Source organism: Mus musculus, chromosome 12, assembly GCF_000001635.26.
Source record: "Mus musculus strain C57BL/6J chromosome 12, GRCm38.p6 C57BL/6J".
Classification (NCBI taxonomy): domain Eukaryota; kingdom Metazoa; phylum Chordata; class Mammalia; order Rodentia; family Muridae; genus Mus; species Mus musculus.
In genome coordinates this window covers 111,185,276-111,204,986 of record NC_000078.6, presented here as the reverse complement: position 1 = coordinate 111,204,986, position 19,711 = coordinate 111,185,276, and the positions used below count along the sequence as shown (strand labels likewise).

Here is a 19,711-nt window from a genome sequence, read left to right as displayed (position 1 = left end):
ACCATATAATTCTGAGTTCTAGGCCAAACAGGTAAACATAGTGAGCTCAAGCACACTAGGGCTTTAAAGCAAGACCTTGTCTCCAAAGGGATTTCAAGGTTGTCTGAATATACAAGGAGGACTGCTTGTTTGCTTGTTTTGCTTTTTGTTGTTTGATAGTTCTTTCCAGCTATGGCTGGCATGGAACTCAACACACAGACCAGGCTGGCCTTGAACTCCCAGAGATCTGCTGCCTCTGCCTCCTGAGTGCCGAGTACTAAGAGCAAAGGTGTATGTACCACGCTCAGCTTGGGGAGTGAACTGGTTATAAATGCTGCCAACAACCCTTTGATCATAAAGCCAATTGGTCCTCCATTATAATTCACATAAGCTTGCTCACTAGATCTCCTTCCCCAAACCAACCACCACAGCTTTCAAACTAACAGCAAGTCAGGCTCTCTGGAGCTGGAAACTTCTAGAAAGAAGTTTTTCAGATGGACAGCAAGCTCCACCAGAACACCACACCACAGTAGGACATGAAGCTACAAGTACAGTTTGGGGTGAGGGGATTATCAGGCAATGGATCCATTCTACATGGTCCATTGGTAACTGTGGTCAGATGGCTCCCCAACCTGAGGCTGAAAACAAGCTTTCACATAGCCTGTGACTGGGAACCAAGAGGCAAGGTAGATGTTACAAGAGAAAGAACTGAGCAGGGTAGTCAACTCCGGAGACAGGATGTCCTCTCCACAGAAAGCTGAATTTATTTACACTGATCATGTATTCAGACTCTCAGCTGGAAAATCTCAGTTAAAATGCCAGAAGGTTCAGAGCCCATTCACAAGCTTTTCAGAACACATGCAGTTGCCATGGTAACCCTGACATATTTCTTGGTGTCGGACATATAAAATTACCAACCATGATGCATTTGATATATTTTGGGGTCACCAACCTATAGCAAAACCAATCTGAGTTAGAATCTAGCCCCCCTCATAGATAAACAAAGAGGCGCAGCTGAAGGCAGTGCTCAGTGCATCCCATACATGAGCAAAGAGCTCCATCCGCACTTGAGAAAATGCTCATCTGAGGATTTTCATCTGAGGAAAAAGAAGAACTCAGGGAACTAGACTTTATCATCTATCATATATGGGTGGTGATATATTTTACGCCAGAAAAAGGAGATATCCTACGCCAGATCAATGAAATTATTGTTTAAAAAAACAAACATATTATAATCCATACCTAGATTTCTGAGAGTCAAGCTTGTTTACTAGAAAGCCAAAGTAAAAGCAACCCCTTTTCAAAGAACATTGTGAGTAATTCATTAGAGGATGAATAGTCCATGATAAATAAGACAATCCTTCAAATGTCAAAACTGTCATTAATACAACACAAAGTTTTATTTTAGATACAGTAGAGATCTACTCAAATCACAATTATTTACTTTGACTTGGGATATTCATAAATACTTTAAATATAAAAATTCATGATTGTTAAAGCCCCTTACCTTTGTATAACCCACCATCTGAACTCACAGATGAAAACCAAATTATGAGGCACAAACTGCAAAGGCATCTTCAGTTTCACATTCCGAGGAAAGCCCACTGCACCAGAAACTCAGCTGCTGCAGGACAAGCCTGTGCTAGCCAAGGCATTCACAGAATTGCCTGCGTCGAATCACAGAACTGCAGGTCCTAGGGCATATTAGACCCACCATCTCCTCCTTCAGCTCATAGGCGGCAGCAGCAGCAGCCTGAAGGGGAGCGGGCGGCTTCCATATTAACAGGGCTTTGCTAAGCGCTGCATTGCAGTCTTTCTGAAAGCTACCAGCCTCGGAAGCAAAGGCGCTGGAGACAGACTCCTCAGCAGAGGCAGCTGCCTTTGGAGCCACAACGGGTTTTTTGTTTTGTTTTGTTTTTTGTTTTTTTTGTTTTTTGTTTTTTTTGTTTTTGGATCTTTAAGAAATGTTATAAACTTCTAGAGGTATTTCTGGATTTCTGACCCGTTCCCTAAAGGCTGCCTGGTTTGTGGTTTATGCTGGGGTATTGCTGGTACAAGTGAGTGAGACAGGTCACAATGCTGAAATGGGTGAAATGTGCATAGTGACACACAGTCTTTAATACTCAAGCTGCCTGTGAGCACTGCGCACATCTGCCATCAAAATGTCAGCTTCTAAGTCCCTGCTGAGAGGCTCTGAGAATGAACCACAGCTTCACAGCTTTCAGTACAAAAAAAAAAAAAAAAGCCAACACACCAAGCATGCCTAGCTCCTGTACAGGTAGCTTTCCCTTGGACACCCAGAATAGTAAACACAACGACGTGGTCAGAGGACCTGAAATAGTAAACCATTGGCCATGCAATCAGATTCAGAAGAGACCTCACCAACAGTAGCGGTATCCTAGGTGGCTTTCACTTTGCAGTAGTTTGTTCATTCATTGACTCATCTGCTGAACGCTATGTATTACTTGGAAAGGGGCTGCGGGTGACAGTTTACCATGACAGTGGCTACAGGCACCCAGTAGGACTGCAACTGGAGAGCAGGTTATCACGAGGACAAGTGCCGTGGTCAGAGAGGACAGGAGCTACTCCGCAGATCCAAACACAGGTCAGGACAAGGTCCTCTAGGAAGGATCTACGGTGAAGCTGGAGGAGTGGGCTGGCTGGGACGCACGGTCAAGACAGCCGCGTGTCCCTGTGTAGCAAAACCGACCTCAGCAAGAGCTCATGAGGTCCACTGTACTGCTGGGGCCTGAGGCCTTGGGTTCCGTTAGGGTTTCTATTGCTGGGAAGAGACAGCGTGACTACAGCAACTCTATTTTTTTTTAAGATTTATTTTATGTTTATGAGTACACTATAGCTGTCTTCAGACACATCAGAAGAGGGCATCAGATCCCATTACAGATGGTTGTGAGCCACCGTGTGGGTGCTGGGAACTGAACGCTGGAAGAGCAGTCGGTGCCTTAACCACTGAGCCATCTCTCCAGCCCACGACAACTCTTTTTATAAGAAAAACATTAACTGGGGCTGGCTTACACTTCAGAGGTTTAGTCCATTGTCATCATGGCAAGAAGCATGGTGGCACACAGACAGACATGGTGCTGAAGAGATAGCTGAGAGTTCTACATCCCAATCAGCAGTTGACAGGAAGAAGAGTGGGACACTGGGCCTGGCTTGAGCATCTGAGACCTCAAAGCCCACCAGCCCCAGTGACACCCTTCCTCCAACAAAGACACACCTACTCCAATGTCGCCACACCTCCTAGTAGTGCCATACCCTGTTAGGCTATGGGGGCCATTTGCATTCAAACCACCACACTCGTGTAAACTCACAGTACCCCTGAGCAGCTATGTGCACCCACAGCTGACAAGGTATCAAAGCCTCTGGTATCTGAGGCATATACCTGTGCAAGGCTCATGAGGATCAAGTGGCAGGGCCAGAGTGTGAACACAGGCAACAGCAGCAGGACAATCCTCTCTACTGCCCCCAGAAGGCTGCTAGCTTTTGGTGATTCTGACCCCTGGAAGGAGTTTCTGTCTGCAGTGGCTGCTGCTCAGATGAACTGTGTTCCTCTGTGTATCTGTGGCCCAATATGACTTGAACTGGCAGTGGGTTGAGGATAGGTGAATGAATAAGCAAAATTAAGCTATGCTGGCCACTGCCACACACTCCTGCGGGCACCATGAAAACAGTCCCTCTTCACCTCTCCTATCTACCTAACTGTGCTCTAACCACAGGCTCTAAGATCACCTCCAGGAAAATTTCAGAAGCTCCTTTCCCATGCCCAGCAGCAAGGCCCTTCTGTCATCCCAAAGGGTCATCACACTGTGCTGTGACATGTAGTTCCATGTAGACTGCACCTCGCTGTGGCTGCCATTCACAGAAGACACTATCAGTCTCACTCACAGAATCCAATGACTCCCTATGAGGTAGCCTCTAGTATCATCCTCTCCTCACAGGTAGAAAAACTGAGGCACAAGGGCCCTAAGTTATAGTCCAAGTGGAGCCCAGGCCTTGGCTGTCACAGGTCATTTGCTAACCAGCCAGCTCCTGCTTTAATGGATACCCACAGGGTTTGCTGACACTAACTAGAAGGGAGGATGCTGGCCTTATGGAAAGTTTTTTAAAACATTTTTTCTTTTTCTTTCTTTTGTTTTGTTTGTTTTTGTTTTTGTTTTTTGTTTTTTTGGTTTTTTTGGTTTTTTTTTTTGAGACAGGGTTTCTCTGTGTAGCCCTGGCTGTCCTGGAACTCACTCTGTAGACCAGGCTGGCCTCGAACTCAGAAACCTGCCTGCCTCAGCCTCCCAAGTGCTGGGATTAAAGGCATGTGCCACCACTGCCTGGCTTTATTTTTCTTGTTAGTTTTTTGAGATAGGCTTTCTCTGTGTACCAGCTGTCCTGGAACTCACGCTGCAAACCAGGCTAGCAAATTCAAGAGATCTGCCTCTCAAGTACTTGGATAAAAGGTGTGTGCCACCACTGCCTGGGAAGAACATTTTTTAATCTTCCTGCTCTGTGTCTCTTTTTCCAGGCAAGATATGAATAATGAATACAGTCCCACCACATAATGACACCTGGTCAGCAATGACCTGCGACAGGGCTGTGGTCCTGGGACCACAATCATAGCGTGTGGAAGCTGTGTGAGCACTCTAGGCTCTTCTCATCCTTCAACCACTGGCACATTCTGTGAACATCCTCCATCCTTTTGGGATGCATGACTGTTGATTTGACTCACTAGTAAATTCCTGACTGACCTGGAAAACCTCACAGCACGTAGGAAATGAGCAGAGGGACAGCAGGAGGAAATGTCTTTTGTCACCACAGTGCTTTAGAGACTCACTGGAGTAGTTAAACCCTCAGAGATGCTTTCATCAGAGGCAGCTGGGCAAATTTAGGTGCCACTCTGGGCTCTCCCCACTGAAGTCCAGTAGAGCTCTTCCTTTCAAGTCAGGGATCAAGGCTTGTGCTCTGAGGTTGTCTCAATTCCACCAGCTACAGGCAGCTGCAGCACAACAGCTCAACTTCTCCACTCATCTGGCCAGTCTGTGAAGCCCAACACAGTCAGGCCCTGTGCTCCGATCTGAATGGACTGTCCCCACAGGGTACTTCGGGGACAGACCAATGTCTTAGATCAAGCCTCCTGAGAGCACCTACAGAGGTGGAGCCAACAGCTGGTCAGCGTACAATAGACAGGAATGGAAAGAAGCTGGCAGTGGACACAGCCTGCCCCCAGTGCTGGTGCTGGTGCAGTCTGTGGTGGTGGCTTCCTGCTGCCTCTACTCTACACCGGACTCCAGTAAGGACATAGCTTCCCACGTGTGCACTGCTCAAGCAGCGCACCTTCCCTTCAGCTAGGATGTGTCATGACTCTCGTCAGGAGAATAGCACCGGCTCCTCTACTCTACACACTCCGGTGCGACTCCTCTCAAACAGCCACTCCTAGAGTAACTCCAGACTCCTCGTCCAGGAAAGGACTGAGACACCGTCAACCCCACGGAAATGATGTGACTTTCAGCTGACAATGCCCCTAAAAGGACAAGCTGTCTCAAAACACTGGGCACAATGGTTATAAAATACAACTGTTAAAATCAGTCATTTTTCTAAGTCTAACTTCATTTCAACCAATGAGAGGCCTTGGAATGATCAGAATAAGACCCACCCTTCACTAAATAGCCACCCTGAAATTAATACTCTTAACTCAGGCAAATTAGCTATTATTAGTGCGCATTTATGTGAATTTGACATTATAAAACATCCCTAGAGATTTCACTTAGATAATTTAAAAAAAAATGATTAAGGGGTTAGAGAGACGGCTGGGTGGTTAAGGGATTAGAGAGATGGCTGGGTGGTTAAGGGGTTAGAGAGATAGCTGAGTGGTTAAGGGGTTAGAGAGACGGCTGGGTGTTTAAGGGGTTAGAAAGACAGCTGGGTGGTTAAGGGGTTAGAGAGACGGCTGGGTGGACAAGAGCTTTCAGGGGATCTGGGTTCAGTTCCCTTCGGAAGATCTGGGTTCATATCCTGGCATTCACAGGAGCTCACGACCATCTGGCAGTCAATGCAGTACCACACGCATGTAAGCAAAACATAAGAATAAAAATAAATAAAGCTTTTTTTTAAGCTTAAAAACACTAGGTGGTGACTGTCCACACCTTTAACCCCAGGACTTGGGAGGCAGAGGCAGGTGGATCTCTGTGAGTTCAAGGCCAGCCTGGTCTTCAGAATGAGTTCCAAGACAGGCAGGGCTACACAGAGAAACAGTCTCCAAAAAAAGAAAAACAAGAAAAGGAAAAGAAAAAGAAAGAAAAAGAAAAAGAAAAAGAAAGGGGAGGGGGAGAGAGGAGAGGAGAGAAGAGAAAAGCATTCATTCACTGATTTATATCTATAATCATAGCAATACTCAGAAAGGAGAATGAAACAAGCCTGGGCTACAAGAGGCTCTACTTCAAAAAGCAAAACTGGGAGCTGGAGAGGCAGGCAGCTCAGTGGTTAAGAGCACTGACTGCCCCTCCAGAGGTCCTGAGTTCGATTCCCAGCAACCACAGGTTAACTCGTAACCATCTGTAGTTCGGTAATAGGATCCAATGGCCTCTTCTGGTGTGTCTGAAGACAACTACAGTGGACTCACACATAAATAAAAATAAACAAATACATCTAAACATCAACAAAAGACAAAACTGAGAGCCGCAGAAATGGCTCAGTTGTTAAAAGCACTGGCTGTTCTTCCAGGGGTTCAGGTTTGAATCCCAGCATGCACACTGTGACTCCAGCCATTTTAACACCAGTTCCAGGAGATCCAAAGCACATACACAGATTCAGGCAATACACTCATACACATAAAGTTAAATAAATAGATGAAATAACTAAATCTTTTTTTATATTTTATTTATTTTTAGAGTCTGGGTGTCTTGTCACACTAGTTGACTTTGAACTTGGCTTTTAGCTGATGGTTTGTTTCTCAATTCTTTTTTTTTTTAAAGATTTATTTATTTATTTATTTATTTATTTATTTATTATATGTAAGTACACTGTAGCTGTCTTCAGACACTCCAGAAGAGGGCATCAGATTTCATTACGGATGGTTTGAATCACCATGTGGTTGCTGGGATTTGAACTCAGGACTTTTGGAAGAGCAGTCGGTGCTCTTAACCGCTGAGCCATATGACCAGCCTGAAATAACTAAATCTTAAAAACAAAACAAAACAACCAACCAGACAGCTAGCTGGTAACTTGTGTGTAACTCTGTACCTGGCCCAATTATTGTCATCGTCATCATCATCATCATCGTGTGTTTCTGGCAGAGTCACACCCACTCACAACGTGTCACCTACTATGTGAAATATTTTACATAATGGGAAAATTTATTGTGACCTGAAAGTTCTCACTAAGTTACCAGAAATTACAGGTATAGAGATACCTCTCTGTTAACGAAACCAAAATCAAGAAGAGGAAAAAAAAAAACAAAAAAAAAACAAAACACACCCTACTTCAGATAGGCACACTTTTTGATCCCTAGACCAAATTCTTTTTGTGGCTATACTTATAATTAGTCACATTAGTGAATTCATATGTTTAAAAATCTGCTGTTGGCAACATAGATGATTTAAACGTAGACACTATGTTGCTAGCTGTCCCTTCAGCCAGGCAAAGCAAAACCTTGAGATCGCTTCAGAGTCTGTCTCCTGTTTCTGGGAGAGGGTCTCACTACATAGCCAAGGACAGCCATAAACTCACCATCCTCCTGCCTCAGCCTCACAAGCACAAGGGTTACAGATGTGTACCACAAGGCCTGGTAGTGAACATCAAAATGGTAACATGATCTTTCCAAGACTGTGATCTCACGTGAAGTTTCAGTAGCGCCTTCCCATGGTACTTCACTGCAAAAGCCCTTCTTCTCTGAGGCGCCTCCAGTAACAGCGTACCTACTCAGCATTCCCATATACTATACTTACTGTTTTTCAATACCAATGAAAGCAGATATTTACACAATCACAAACCTGGAATTTCTGTTCTGTTTAAAAGCCACATGTGTAACACATAGGTTACACGACCTACTGTGTGTTCAAAAAGTCAAGAGGATAACGACCTGCAGCAGATGTACAGCCAACCCCATAACTCTTACCTTGGAAGTGAGTTCCCAGGAAGGGATGACTGTAAAACCTAAGACGGGGACTCTGCTCCTGCTCCCTTCTTAAACACTTCCTGGTTTTGAGACAGGATCTTATATACCCCAGGTTTGCAGAGAATGGCCTTGAACTCTAACCCTCCTCCTCCACCTCACAAATGCTGAGACTGCAGTTATCTACCATGTCCATCAAGACTCGTGTAACCCAGCTGAATAAACTGTTTGCAAGTATTAGCCATAAAGCCACAGTGGCACCTCCTTATCCTGGCAGCATGACTCAAAGACAGAATGTACAATAAAGGGAAACGCTGGAGAGAAACTACTTTTTAATTTTGTGTATCTATTTGATGACAAGATATTACCTAGGATATTCTACAGTACATGCTACATTCACTAACTTTCTTCAGAAATGTGAAAATTTCAAAATCTTAGGTTACCTATTCCTAAAAATTGCAGGTAAAGGACTGTGATTCTAGAGCATTGAATAGAGCAGGATAAGCTCTGGCTGAGACAAGATACACTAGAGATGCAAATGAACAACACGCATGTTACTGGCCAGGAAGCAGCAGCAGTCCAGGTTGGCAAATGTGTGCGTGTACCTGGGATGCGTTGGGTATATCTCTGCCTGGCTGGAGAGACCCTGGATGGGGAGGCTGCACTTGTCTCACCCAGCAAGCCCAGCTATGGCTCGTAAGGGAGCAAGGAGCTCGGAAGGCCTCTACAGGCTGCCAGACAACTGTGAGGAGCAGGGACTGCAGTGGACAAAAGGTGTGCTATGGCAGGACACACCTCTAGAGAGTCCAGGATAGCCCACCTGGAGGCCCATGGAAAAGCTAAGTGTGGGAGATGGCGGTCAGTTACAATTTCTGTGGAAAGAGACAGAGTCTCACTATATAGGCCAGGTCGGAAATGGGAACCCTCCCCTCTTCCTCTTGCATGCTGAGACTACAGGCATGCATTCTGCCAACTAGAGTTTTTAAATTAATCTTTAACTGCCAATGAAAACTGTGTACATTTATGGGTTCAAACAATGTCTTGGTATATATGTCCTCACTATGAAGAGATTAGCATACCCACCACTTCATCTGCCTTTTTTCTTTTCTTTCTTTTTTTCTTTCTTCCTTTTTTGTATAAATATTCAAGATCTATTCTTTTAGCAACTGCCAACGTGCATTACTCTTAACACAGCCATGAATGGACTTCACGAATGTTATGCTAAGGGAAACATTCCCGATGCATCCTACACAAGCTTTAAAAAGCTGAAGCAAGGTGTAGGGTCACAGTGGGTCCCAGGGGGCTGGGGGAGACAGTCTCAGGACACAAAGTTTCAGTCAGCATTGAGACCTGATTAAGCAGCATAGAAGTAAACGATGACTTGACCTAGCCATGCCTGATGGACTAATTACTAAGGAAACCTTCTCCAAGCCTTTGTCATGTTATCTTTCAAAAGGAAGAAGGACAAAGTTTTGTGGCAGGAAGTCACTGCACTCCTTCCCAGTGAGGGGGGAGGCAGAGGCAGGAGGATCTGGGGCTCCAGAGCGGCCTCTGCTACGTGAGAACCTTTCTCAAAAAGGAAAAGGAACACAGCCAGAGCTCTGCTCTCTCATGGCTTAGTTCAAGGCTATGACTTCTGTGGCTAGCTCAACCTGTTCTCAGCTTCCTTTCTCTTCTTTCTCTTTTCTTTCTCTCTCTCTCTCTCTCTCTCTCTCTCTCTCTCTCTCTCTCTCTCTCTCTCTCTCTCTCTCTCTTTCTTTCTGGTTTTTCAAGGCAGGGTTTCTCTGTGCCCTGACTGTCCTGAAACTTGTTCTGTAGACCAGACTATCCTCGAACTTGGAGATCTTTCTGCTTCTGCCTTCTGAGTGCTGGGATTAAAGGCATGCATCATTACTACCCAGCTTTTCCACTATAAAGGCTGAAGGATTTTAAGCGAAGAGGTCTCCTTATATAATTCAGGCTGGTCTTAAATTGTAAATCCTCCTGCCTCAACTTCTTTTTTTTTTTTTTTTTTTTTTTTAAAAGGAATTATTTATTTAATATACATGAGTACACTGTAGCTGACATAAGACACACCAGAAGAGGGCATCAAATCTCATTACAGATGGTTGTGAGCCACCATGTGGTTGCTGGGAATTGAACTCAGGACCTCTGGAAGCGGAGTCAGTGTCCTTAACCGCTGAGCCATCTCTCCAGCCCCTGCCTCAACTTCTTAAGTGCTGGAGTTATAGGCATGTAATACCATGTCAGGTTAGACTTCAATGGCCAGGAAAATTACTCATATTAACTGTATAGAAAAAAAAAAATCAAGCCGGGCGTGGTGGCGCACGCCTTTAATCCCAGCACTCAGGAGGCAAAGGCAAGCGGATTTCTGAGTTCGAGGCCAGCCTGGTCTACAAAGTGAGTTCCAGGACAGCCAGGGCTATACAGAGAGAACCTGTCTCGAAAAAAAAAAAAGAAAAGAAAGAAAGAAAGAAAAAAAAAAAAGAAAATCAAGCTATGCGAACAACTTTTAATCACTGCTGACTATTAGCTATTGCAAACTGTAGCTAAGAACTCTGTGCTTGGCTCGCCGGAACCCCTGCCAGAGCTAGAGTAGCAGCATCTCTATTACCCGTGAGAACACGGGAAACTGTCCACGGGGAGCCATGAGCCACGTCTCTCCACGTCCTTACCTGGGAGGGCTGTGGGCATCTCTACGGCCACTGCCGCAGGCCGTGTAGACCCTCCCGTGCAGAATGGAATGGCTTGCCAAACAACTATTAAGATGCACAACTGGAGGGATATTTGGAGCAGCTGCAAAGCCTCTATTAGGGATAACAAAATGGGTAAGTGAGTCCCAGACTCTTTAAGGTTAAACACTCACTAGGGTGAGATTTCATAACACAACAGACTACAATAACGAAGTGATTCCTCAAACTTTTCCAGCCCAGCCCCGAGGCGCAGGAGAGGAGACCCTCAGGGGAAGCACTTGAAGCAACTCAATTACCATGAATCCCTGGGTTCTTTATTGAAAATTCACGGAGTTTACAATGAACTGAAACCCTTCCCCCTGCCATTCTTATCCTCCCCCTCACAGCTGCAGACAGAAAGCATGCCTTCCGCTCGCTCTACTTGCTCTTTGCCACCTCCTCCTCTCCCCCTTGTTCCAGGCCCTATTTCCCCATCACCAATGATCTCTAAGTAAGCACCCAAAAGGCTCTTCAAACTTAGCCAGTCAAACCCTGAACTCAGTGTCCTCTCACCTCCTCCCATCTGTCTCCAGCATCCCTGGTCTAATAAACAGTACTCCACAACCGCTCAGCCCAGAAGGCACTCCTCTCTCACATGCTCCAGCCTCAAAACCAGAGCCAAGCAAGCGCCAAGCCAAGCATCTCACACCTGTCCTCGTACTTCCCGCTCCTGCCTGAAGCTTTCGGCTCTCAGGTCTGCACAAGGCTCCCCTGCCCTTTTCTCACCCAGTCCTAACTTGGATGCCATCCACTCAGAGACCTGGTAAATACACCGAGAGAGCCGGCCCCTGCTCACGGTCTCATCATGAGCCTGCCTCCTCTTCTCGCCCTTTACTCTAACAGACTCGCTGTTGGCTGTTCATTCCTTTCCTCACTGAAACACCAACTTCAAGACGACCAGAATTTGAACATACCAACTCTCATGGGGACGCATATATGTTTAGTGATTCTATGCAAAGCCTTATTTTAAAAATAGTTTTACTGTTAAAAATGAAAACATTCACTCCTTCTAAAGCAAGGAGGAGACTGCATGCCGCAGAACAGCACACAACAGGACATTATTCAGTGTCCTGGCAGCTGTCACAGGAGTGCTGAAGACCACAGCACTATGTCGAGTAGAGAAAACTGGAAACAACCTACATGTCCAACCATACAGAACTTAGTCAAGAAACCATGACACAACCATTACATAACCAACCACATTATTAAGAAAGACCTCTGGACTCAACCGTAAACAAAGCACTATAGGCAAGTGACAAGAGCTGAAGACAGGCGACGTGGTCTTGCCTGGGGAAAGGCACAGTAATTGATTCTGCAATGCCAAATGGTCAGCCTTGGACAGGCACGCATGTAAGTAACATTATACATACCAAACAGGTTATACTGTGTACCTAGGAAAACATACGCACACGTATACACATATGTAACAGTTAAAGAGGCCATGAATTTGAAAGAAAAGAAAGGGCCAGATGACACACAGAGAAAACCTGTCTTAAAAACAATCCTCATCTGTCTGGGGGTCTAGCTTTAACTCCTAACACCTACCTGGTGGCTCCCCACCGACTGTAACTCTAGTTTCAGGAGACTGGACACCCTCTTCTGGCCTCCATGGTTAGCAGGCATACACAAAGTACTAAGACATACACATAGGCACACATTTTTATGTATATACATAATTATTTTTTTAAAATTTGAATCATAAAATCATCCACACTTAGTATACAGTTTCTAAATGACACAGACTTTTTTAAAAATGAAGGCTGGAGACATAGCTCAGTCTCATAGCTGGAGACATAGCTCAGTGGTAGAGTGCTTGCTTAGAATGCACGAAGCCTGAGGGTCAGTCCCCCGCACCACCAAACAAACAAACAAACAAACCAAAAACCTAGGACCAAAACTGGGTGTGGTGGAACACCCTGTAATCTTAACTTGCAAAATGGAGGCAGAGGACTATGTGTTCAAAAGTAACTTCAGCTACAGGGGCAGAATGGCCAAGGATACAAGAAACCTTGTTGAGAAAAACAAAAATTAAGACAAGGACTAGAGTTTCTGTATAAACAGCGGCCAGTCATTACACGCAGAACGTCTACTTCCCCAGCAGGAAAATCATCTCCGTTACCTCCAGCTCCTTGTTCATGAAATATGTCCACCCAAGACGGGCCTCAGCTCAATCTGTCACCCACAAATCACCTGAAGTGCCTCACAGTCTCCTCTCTGAAGCCCCCCAGGATTCCTGACACCAGGGTCTTGTCCTCCTTCTCAAATTTGCTAATGCTACAGCACAGCCTGCCAGAGGGGACAGAAACGAAGTGACTCTTTGCCCATCCACAACACGGAGCCAGACAAACAGCACTGTAAACAGACGGACACCTGACCTCCCACACGAGGAGACCAAGCACTGAGCAAGTGCAGCACCCCAACTTTACTGTCCGCAGTGTGTATGCTGGAGTAATTATGGCAATACAATGCCTTGGGTTTTCCATTTCCTTGTTGGTGATGAGAAAGGTAACTGCAAAGCTTCTAACATAGTACAACTCCCCTTCTGAAGACAGGGAGAGCTACAGGACAGCTTTGGGATCAAACAATTCCCAGGAGGTGCAGTCACTGTCCCCGCCCCTCATCACTCCTCACCCTTTTTATTCCAAAGGGGGAAGAAAAAAACAGATGACAGAGAAATCCCCTATGCAAAAGTCCCAACTCTGCGGGAAGGAAGGCGGGTCCCTGTAAATCATCCCGGCTCTGATGGAAAGTAGGACAGGTAAGGCAGACGGACAGACGCACAAGTGGGGTGAGGGAAGAGTGAAGGCTCCTGCAGCAAACAGATCAGGAGGCCTGAGTGCAGGGGCAGGCCTACCACAGGAAGGATGAGCCAGGAGCACAGCAGGCTGGCATCTAAGAGAATGGAAATGGTGTGTGGGGGGGTGGTGTGGGGGGGTTAGTTGGGGCTCACCACATGTAGACCATGAGGTGGCCCTGGGGAGAGGGAAGAGCACCAGCATGACAAAAGGGCTCGTGGGAACTGAGGGACCGGATGGGTGACAGCAGGATTCAATACAGCCCCTAGGGACCAAACAGGCAGGAAGAGGAGGGGTCAGTGAGGAATGGCCTTCTGGCTGTGGACAGAAGCAACTGGTGTGACCAGAATTCTAGGGAAGGATCATGGAACACCCAGGTAGTCTCAGTTGGCCCAGTCACTCCCTCTGCAACTTTCCAGTGAAACAGTTCCTCCTGGGGATGGACAGATGGCTGGGTGGTTATAGCACTGGCTGCTCTTCCAGAGGTCCAAATTCAATCCCACTGTATTCAATTCAATATATACCGTAGCTCACAACTGTCTGTATCTTCAGTCCCAGGGAATCTTGTTTCTTTCTTCTGGCTTCTGGAGGCACTGCATGGGGTACACAGATGCACAAGCAAGCAAAATATCTACACACATAAAATAAAATGAAAAACAACAAAAATCACTCCTCTACTGGTCTCGTTAACTGACAGATCAACTGTGTGAGAAGTTCTGTTCAGTCTGTCACAACCCTGCCGATCCCTGCCACTCTCCTGGAGTGAGCTAGTATAGTAGGCTTCTGTCTGTGGCAACAAGCTAGCTGCCCGCACGGCTTCCTGAACACGTTGTACTTAGGGCAGAGCCTAGTACCCACTCAGTGCTCCAGCAACAGGCCAATAAACACTCAGGTCCAATAGCAAAACCCAGAGGGGTCCAAGCTCAAAACACACATTTGGGGAACTTGGAACCACAGCTGGAAATTTATTATTTTTCTAATAGCACCTACTCAAAAATTCCCAGTTTACTAATCTAAGTTTTGCCGTAGACTAGAGTCGTGGAAGAAAATATCCAGGTGAATATAACAGACATCTGGCCTTCTATCCCAGGTGCTCTGCCTGTTCCCTCTGCTAGCTTTATTTTATTTTATTTTTATCACATATATGTGATAAAATATGTGTCTCTGCAGGTAGGAACGTACACATGAGTACACATGAGTGTGGAGGCCAGAGAAGTTGGGCCCCCTAGAGCTAAGAGTGAGAGGCAGTTGTTCTCCTACAAGAGTGGTTTGTGTTCCTGAACCTCTTTCTAACCCATCTCTCCAGCTCCACCTCACCCCCACCAGTTTTAACACACACCCTGACTCCAGTCCTGCTATGTGAGAAACATTTTTAATGCTGAAGTCACTTAATGACTGAAGATAGAATTTTCTATCAGAAACACTTCACCTCACAAAAACATTAAACCTGGGCCAGGCATAATGGCACACACTTTTAACCCCAGCACTCAAGACGCAGAGGCAGGCTGATCTCTATGAGTTCCAGGTCAGACAGGGCTACATAGGCAGTGAGGCCCTGTCTCAAAATAAACACACACATTAGCCCTGAGTCACACATTTAACAAAAGCAAGAAAGGACGTCCTTGAATAATTTCTAGAACAAGGTTTCTCACACTGGCACTAATGAGATTTCAGACCACGTAAGTGGGGCCGAGCATGGACTGTGGGGTTTTGTTTGTTTGTTTGTCTTTGAAACAGGTTCTTATGTAGCCCAGGCTGGCCTCAACCTTGCTAAGAGGCCGAGGAATTATTAAACTTCTAATCCCCTGCCTCCATCTCCTGACTGCCGGAATTATTGGTCTGGGTCACTACACTCAATATATGCAGTGTTGGGGACAGAATCCAGGACTCTATGCACACTAGGCAAACACAGTACCAACTGAGGTACATCCCCTCCCCCTCAAATGATCTTTTAAATAATTCGAACTATGAAGATAGGGATCAGGTAAAACTTAAGTGTCCCTGAGCACTTGGCAGGTGGGTCATGAGTTCAAAACCAGTCTGCTAGTTAGAGAGTTCTTGGCCAGCCCACAGAGTGTTAATAGAACAACTAAAGAAACCAGCTGAACTAGCCTCTGATGAAAGTGAACGCGCACAGACACAGCATCCCAGTGAGACAGTTACATCAGAGACGCTGACAATTCTTCTGGAGAATGAACCTGAAGTAAGAGGCTGTGGGAGAGAAGGATGAAGACACTAAACACCCCAACCGCGTGGCTGGCCACAGCCTTTAAGGCAGACAGACACAGGGACACAAGACTCTGAAGATCCCGATTCCAGCACAGGTGACACTGGCTGGAATCACACAGGCGACAGACGGGTCTCCAGCGGCTACACCGTCAACCACAGCACCACCCACAAGGGGCATTGAAGTTAGTGTGGAATTCTACTTGAAGAGCTTGGGTGTCCCAGAGCCCACAGAGCAACAGCACACGTCCCACACGGGCACTCTGTTCCCCCTGCCATCATTTTCCATGAAAAAACACTTACTGCAGAAAAGTCAGAGTCTCGCACACATGCTAAATCACATTAGACATTTCTAACATCAAGAAACTGTATCAGCTCACCACTTTTTATGGAACAGCTATCTCAGAAGAGCCATCATGCAAACCAGGCATTGGCGGGTCTCTTGGCCTGCCACAGTTCCCTTGATGGGACAAGGAATGGCAGTATATTGACTGAAAATTTTCATGAGAACAGAACTAGTTGCCAACTATCTAAATTATTTTAGAAATATGCCCTTAAGGGCCAAAGAAAAACTGAACACAAATAGAGACGTGTCCATAAGTGCAGATTCTTCTGTGCTCAAGGAAGGTCAAAGTCCTTGCGGGTACGTGTTTAAAGGTGTGGTAGACACAGGATACGTCCTGTCCTAAAAGATCCATTTCAACACACAGGAAGATTTCAGGTGTTTGTAACAGTAAAAATACACATTTACACCTGAGTGTAAAATTCACACAAGTTTTAAATAATAGGACCACAGAGCCCAGTATTAAGAACAAGCTAGTTACTGTAGACTGTTGTGCTCTCAGCCCTCTGAAAGGGCATAGGTCACACATTTACTGTGTCACTGGAAGGCCCCCACAGCGGGCAAATTTTGGGAGATACTTATAGTCATTTTCAATGCAATAAAAATGTCCCAATTATTTTCCCAGTCCAGGTCAATTACAGAGTAAAGAATCTGAAGGATGCTCAAGAGAACTGAGGAGTCCAAGTCTCTATAGGGAAATCAGTAAAGATGGAACCTGTCTGTAAAGACGGGCACAAATAAGTGCTGCTGTTCCTGAGTTTTCAATCACCTTTTCAGTGAACCTCATGTGCTTCCCTCCTCAAAGACAAGAATTTTATCAATGCCTATTTTTGTGGTATATGTGGCCATCATCAGCCGCTCAAAGAGAAATAGGCAGGGCTAGAGACGCAGTTAAACTGGAGATGTACTTAGCACGCACAAGGCCCTGGATTCAGCCTCCAGACACAGTGGCCCACATATATAATTATTATATAATGCCACTACCCAAAAGGTAGAGAGGCAGAAGGGTTATAATCTCAAGGCGTCTTCAGCTACATGAGTGCAAGGCCTGTTTGGGATCCGAGAGACTCTGCTGCTAATTAATTGTAAAATAAGAAGTTACAAAGGCAGAGAGAAACAGACTGTTCTATAAGCAAGCCAGGAGAGCTACTGGCTCTAACTCTTAGCCCCAATCCTAGCAAGAATAATCCAGTTAGAGTCTCAAGTTAGTCACTAGTCTCCATTACTATTCTTGTGCCGGAAGGCCACTAGTTCTAATCAAACACTTGTGCTAAGTGATATTTTATTTTACTTGCTTATTTTGAGACCGGACATCACTGCATAGCCAAGGCTGGCCAGGAATTTGCTATGCTGGCTTCAAAATCACTGTTTTCCTACCTGGACTCCCAAGTACTGGACTGCAGTATATGCCACCACACATGACTTAGACACTTTTTCATCTCATCTCTCTAAGAGGTGGGTGCTGTTGCCTCTATTTGTAGATAGAGAAACACATATATTGTGGATGAAGTCATTGGCCCCATGATCACTAGGGTAAAATAGACTGCACCCAGCATCCACTGTTAGTCATCACACCACCCTTGACTCAGGACATCCCCAGACATGCATCATCTGAACAAAAAGAAAGCAACAAAAAGCTGAGGGCCGGTCATCCCTCCAGTGGCTTTAATGCCCACCGAGAATCCCATCTCAGTCATTCGGTAGCACCTGCAATCCTAGCCCTCAGGAGGCTACAGGAAGAGTGAGTTCCAAGGCAGCCTGGGCTACACAGTGAATTGCTGTCCTTTTAAAAACTTCCTGTCTTCTATAAAAAGCCAGGCAGGAGGCTGTCCCATGAGTACACGGCTACTCTTGCCTTGACCGTCAATCACTAAGTGGCTGGGGAAACAGACACTTTCTATCTATTTGTGTTTTCCTGTTTTCTTTCTAGAAGTATTTTCCAAGTTTTTTGCTGGTAAGGACCAAGTCATATGACATTTGTCTTAGTCATAAAACACTATGACCAAAAGCAACTTAGGGAGAGAAGGGTTTACTGCCTTGCTCCTCGTGCTGGCTCAGTGTGCTTTCATATAACAGAACACCAGCCCAAGGGTAGTATTGCCCAAGGTGAGGTGGGCCATCCCCCATCAATCATCAATCAAGAGAATGCCCCACAGGCTAGTAAGGGGCGGGAGCATCTTCTCAGTTGAGGTTCCCTCCTCACAGATTACTCTAGTTTATGTCAAGTTGACATAAAACCAGCCAGTCTAAGAGTTTTATTTCCATGACATCTAGCCAAGTGACCTTCAAAGAACAGAAGACAGATACCCATTTGTGGGTTCCATTTATTTCTGATTTGCAGAAGATATTGCATTGTCTGAAAGATAAAGCCTGGCATACCAAATTTAAATGTGCTGGCAACACAGGAGCCAAGCAATAAGTGAAGACAAGAATGGAGGACTTGGGAGAGGACTAACAACTGCTTGGTGGGAGCCTCCTCCTGACTGCCTGCAGGTCTGCACATAGACCTGCTCACACTGCCCGTCCCATAGACTGTAGGACGTTGCAGCTACAGCACCCCTCAGTCTCTCACCCAAGTACTGCTTCTGAATTCAGAATACTTTTATTATTTTATTTATTTACAATACAGTCATTGCCCCCCATCCCGGTCTCCCCTCCCACAGTTCCTCATTCCATCCCTCCTCCCCCTTACATCTGAGAGTGTGCTCCCCGCCAGGCCCCCTTCCCTGCAGCCTCAAGGATTAAGTTCATCTTCTCCCACTAAGGCAGACCAGGCAAAGCTCAGCTGTACTCGGGCCCCTGGATGATCCTGGTTGGTGGCCCAGTCTCTGGAGCTCCCTGGGGTCTGGGTAAGTTAAGACTGCTGGTCTTCCTATGGGGGTGCTCTCCCTTCAGCTTCTTCAATCCTTCCCCCCAAACTCAACCATGGGGTCCCCAACTTCAGTTCAATGGTTGGCTGAGTATAAGTATCTGCTCCTGTTTCAGCCAGCTGCTGGCATGGCCTCTCAGGGACTTGTTTTGTTTTTTTTTTAAAAGACAGCATCTCACAATGGAGCCCAGACTGACTGCAAACTCATGAACCTCTTATTTCCACCTCCTGAATATTAATTACAATGTTCAGTATGGAGAGGAAGCTCAGCTGCTCAGCATACATAAGGCCCTGGGTTCACTTCTCAACTCCACACATCCAAAAACGACAGGTGTATGCCACCATGCTTGCTCAAAGAATCAGCAAGCTCCTATTTCTGGTCTTCCCTGATAGGAATGATCTGGAGTAGGGTCCACAGATTTGTCGTTATTCTGACAGGTGGAATGTGTCAGAATTCAGAAATACCAGATCAACCCATTCAGAGAAGCTGCTATGAAGCAAGCCTGAGAAGGCAGCCTGCAAATCTGGTCAGGAAGTCCCCATGGAAGCCATACTTTCCATCAGAGAAGCCTGGGGGGTTTCCAATGACGGCCATGAGGTGACATTAAACTCTTTAGGAATGAAACAAACAAACAAACAAACAAAGTCAGGTGG

At 45.8% G+C, this 19,711-nt stretch overlaps 1 protein-coding gene across 9 annotated transcripts in view; it reads right to left on the bottom strand.

The window, feature by feature from the left end:
- Traf3 (TNF receptor-associated factor 3) overlaps positions 1-19,711 on the bottom strand; it is a 100,835-nt gene that overhangs the window by 62,169 nt on the left and 18,955 nt on the right. The window contains exon 1 of one of the 9 annotated variants that reach the window (XM_030246684.1): positions 1,487-15,117. The exons of the other annotated variants lie outside the window; for them this stretch is intronic. The gene's annotated coding sequence lies outside the window, so the exon portion shown is untranslated. Of the gene's footprint in view, positions 1-1,486; positions 15,118-19,711 lie in introns of those variants that run through there. 9 annotated transcript variants of the gene reach the window in all.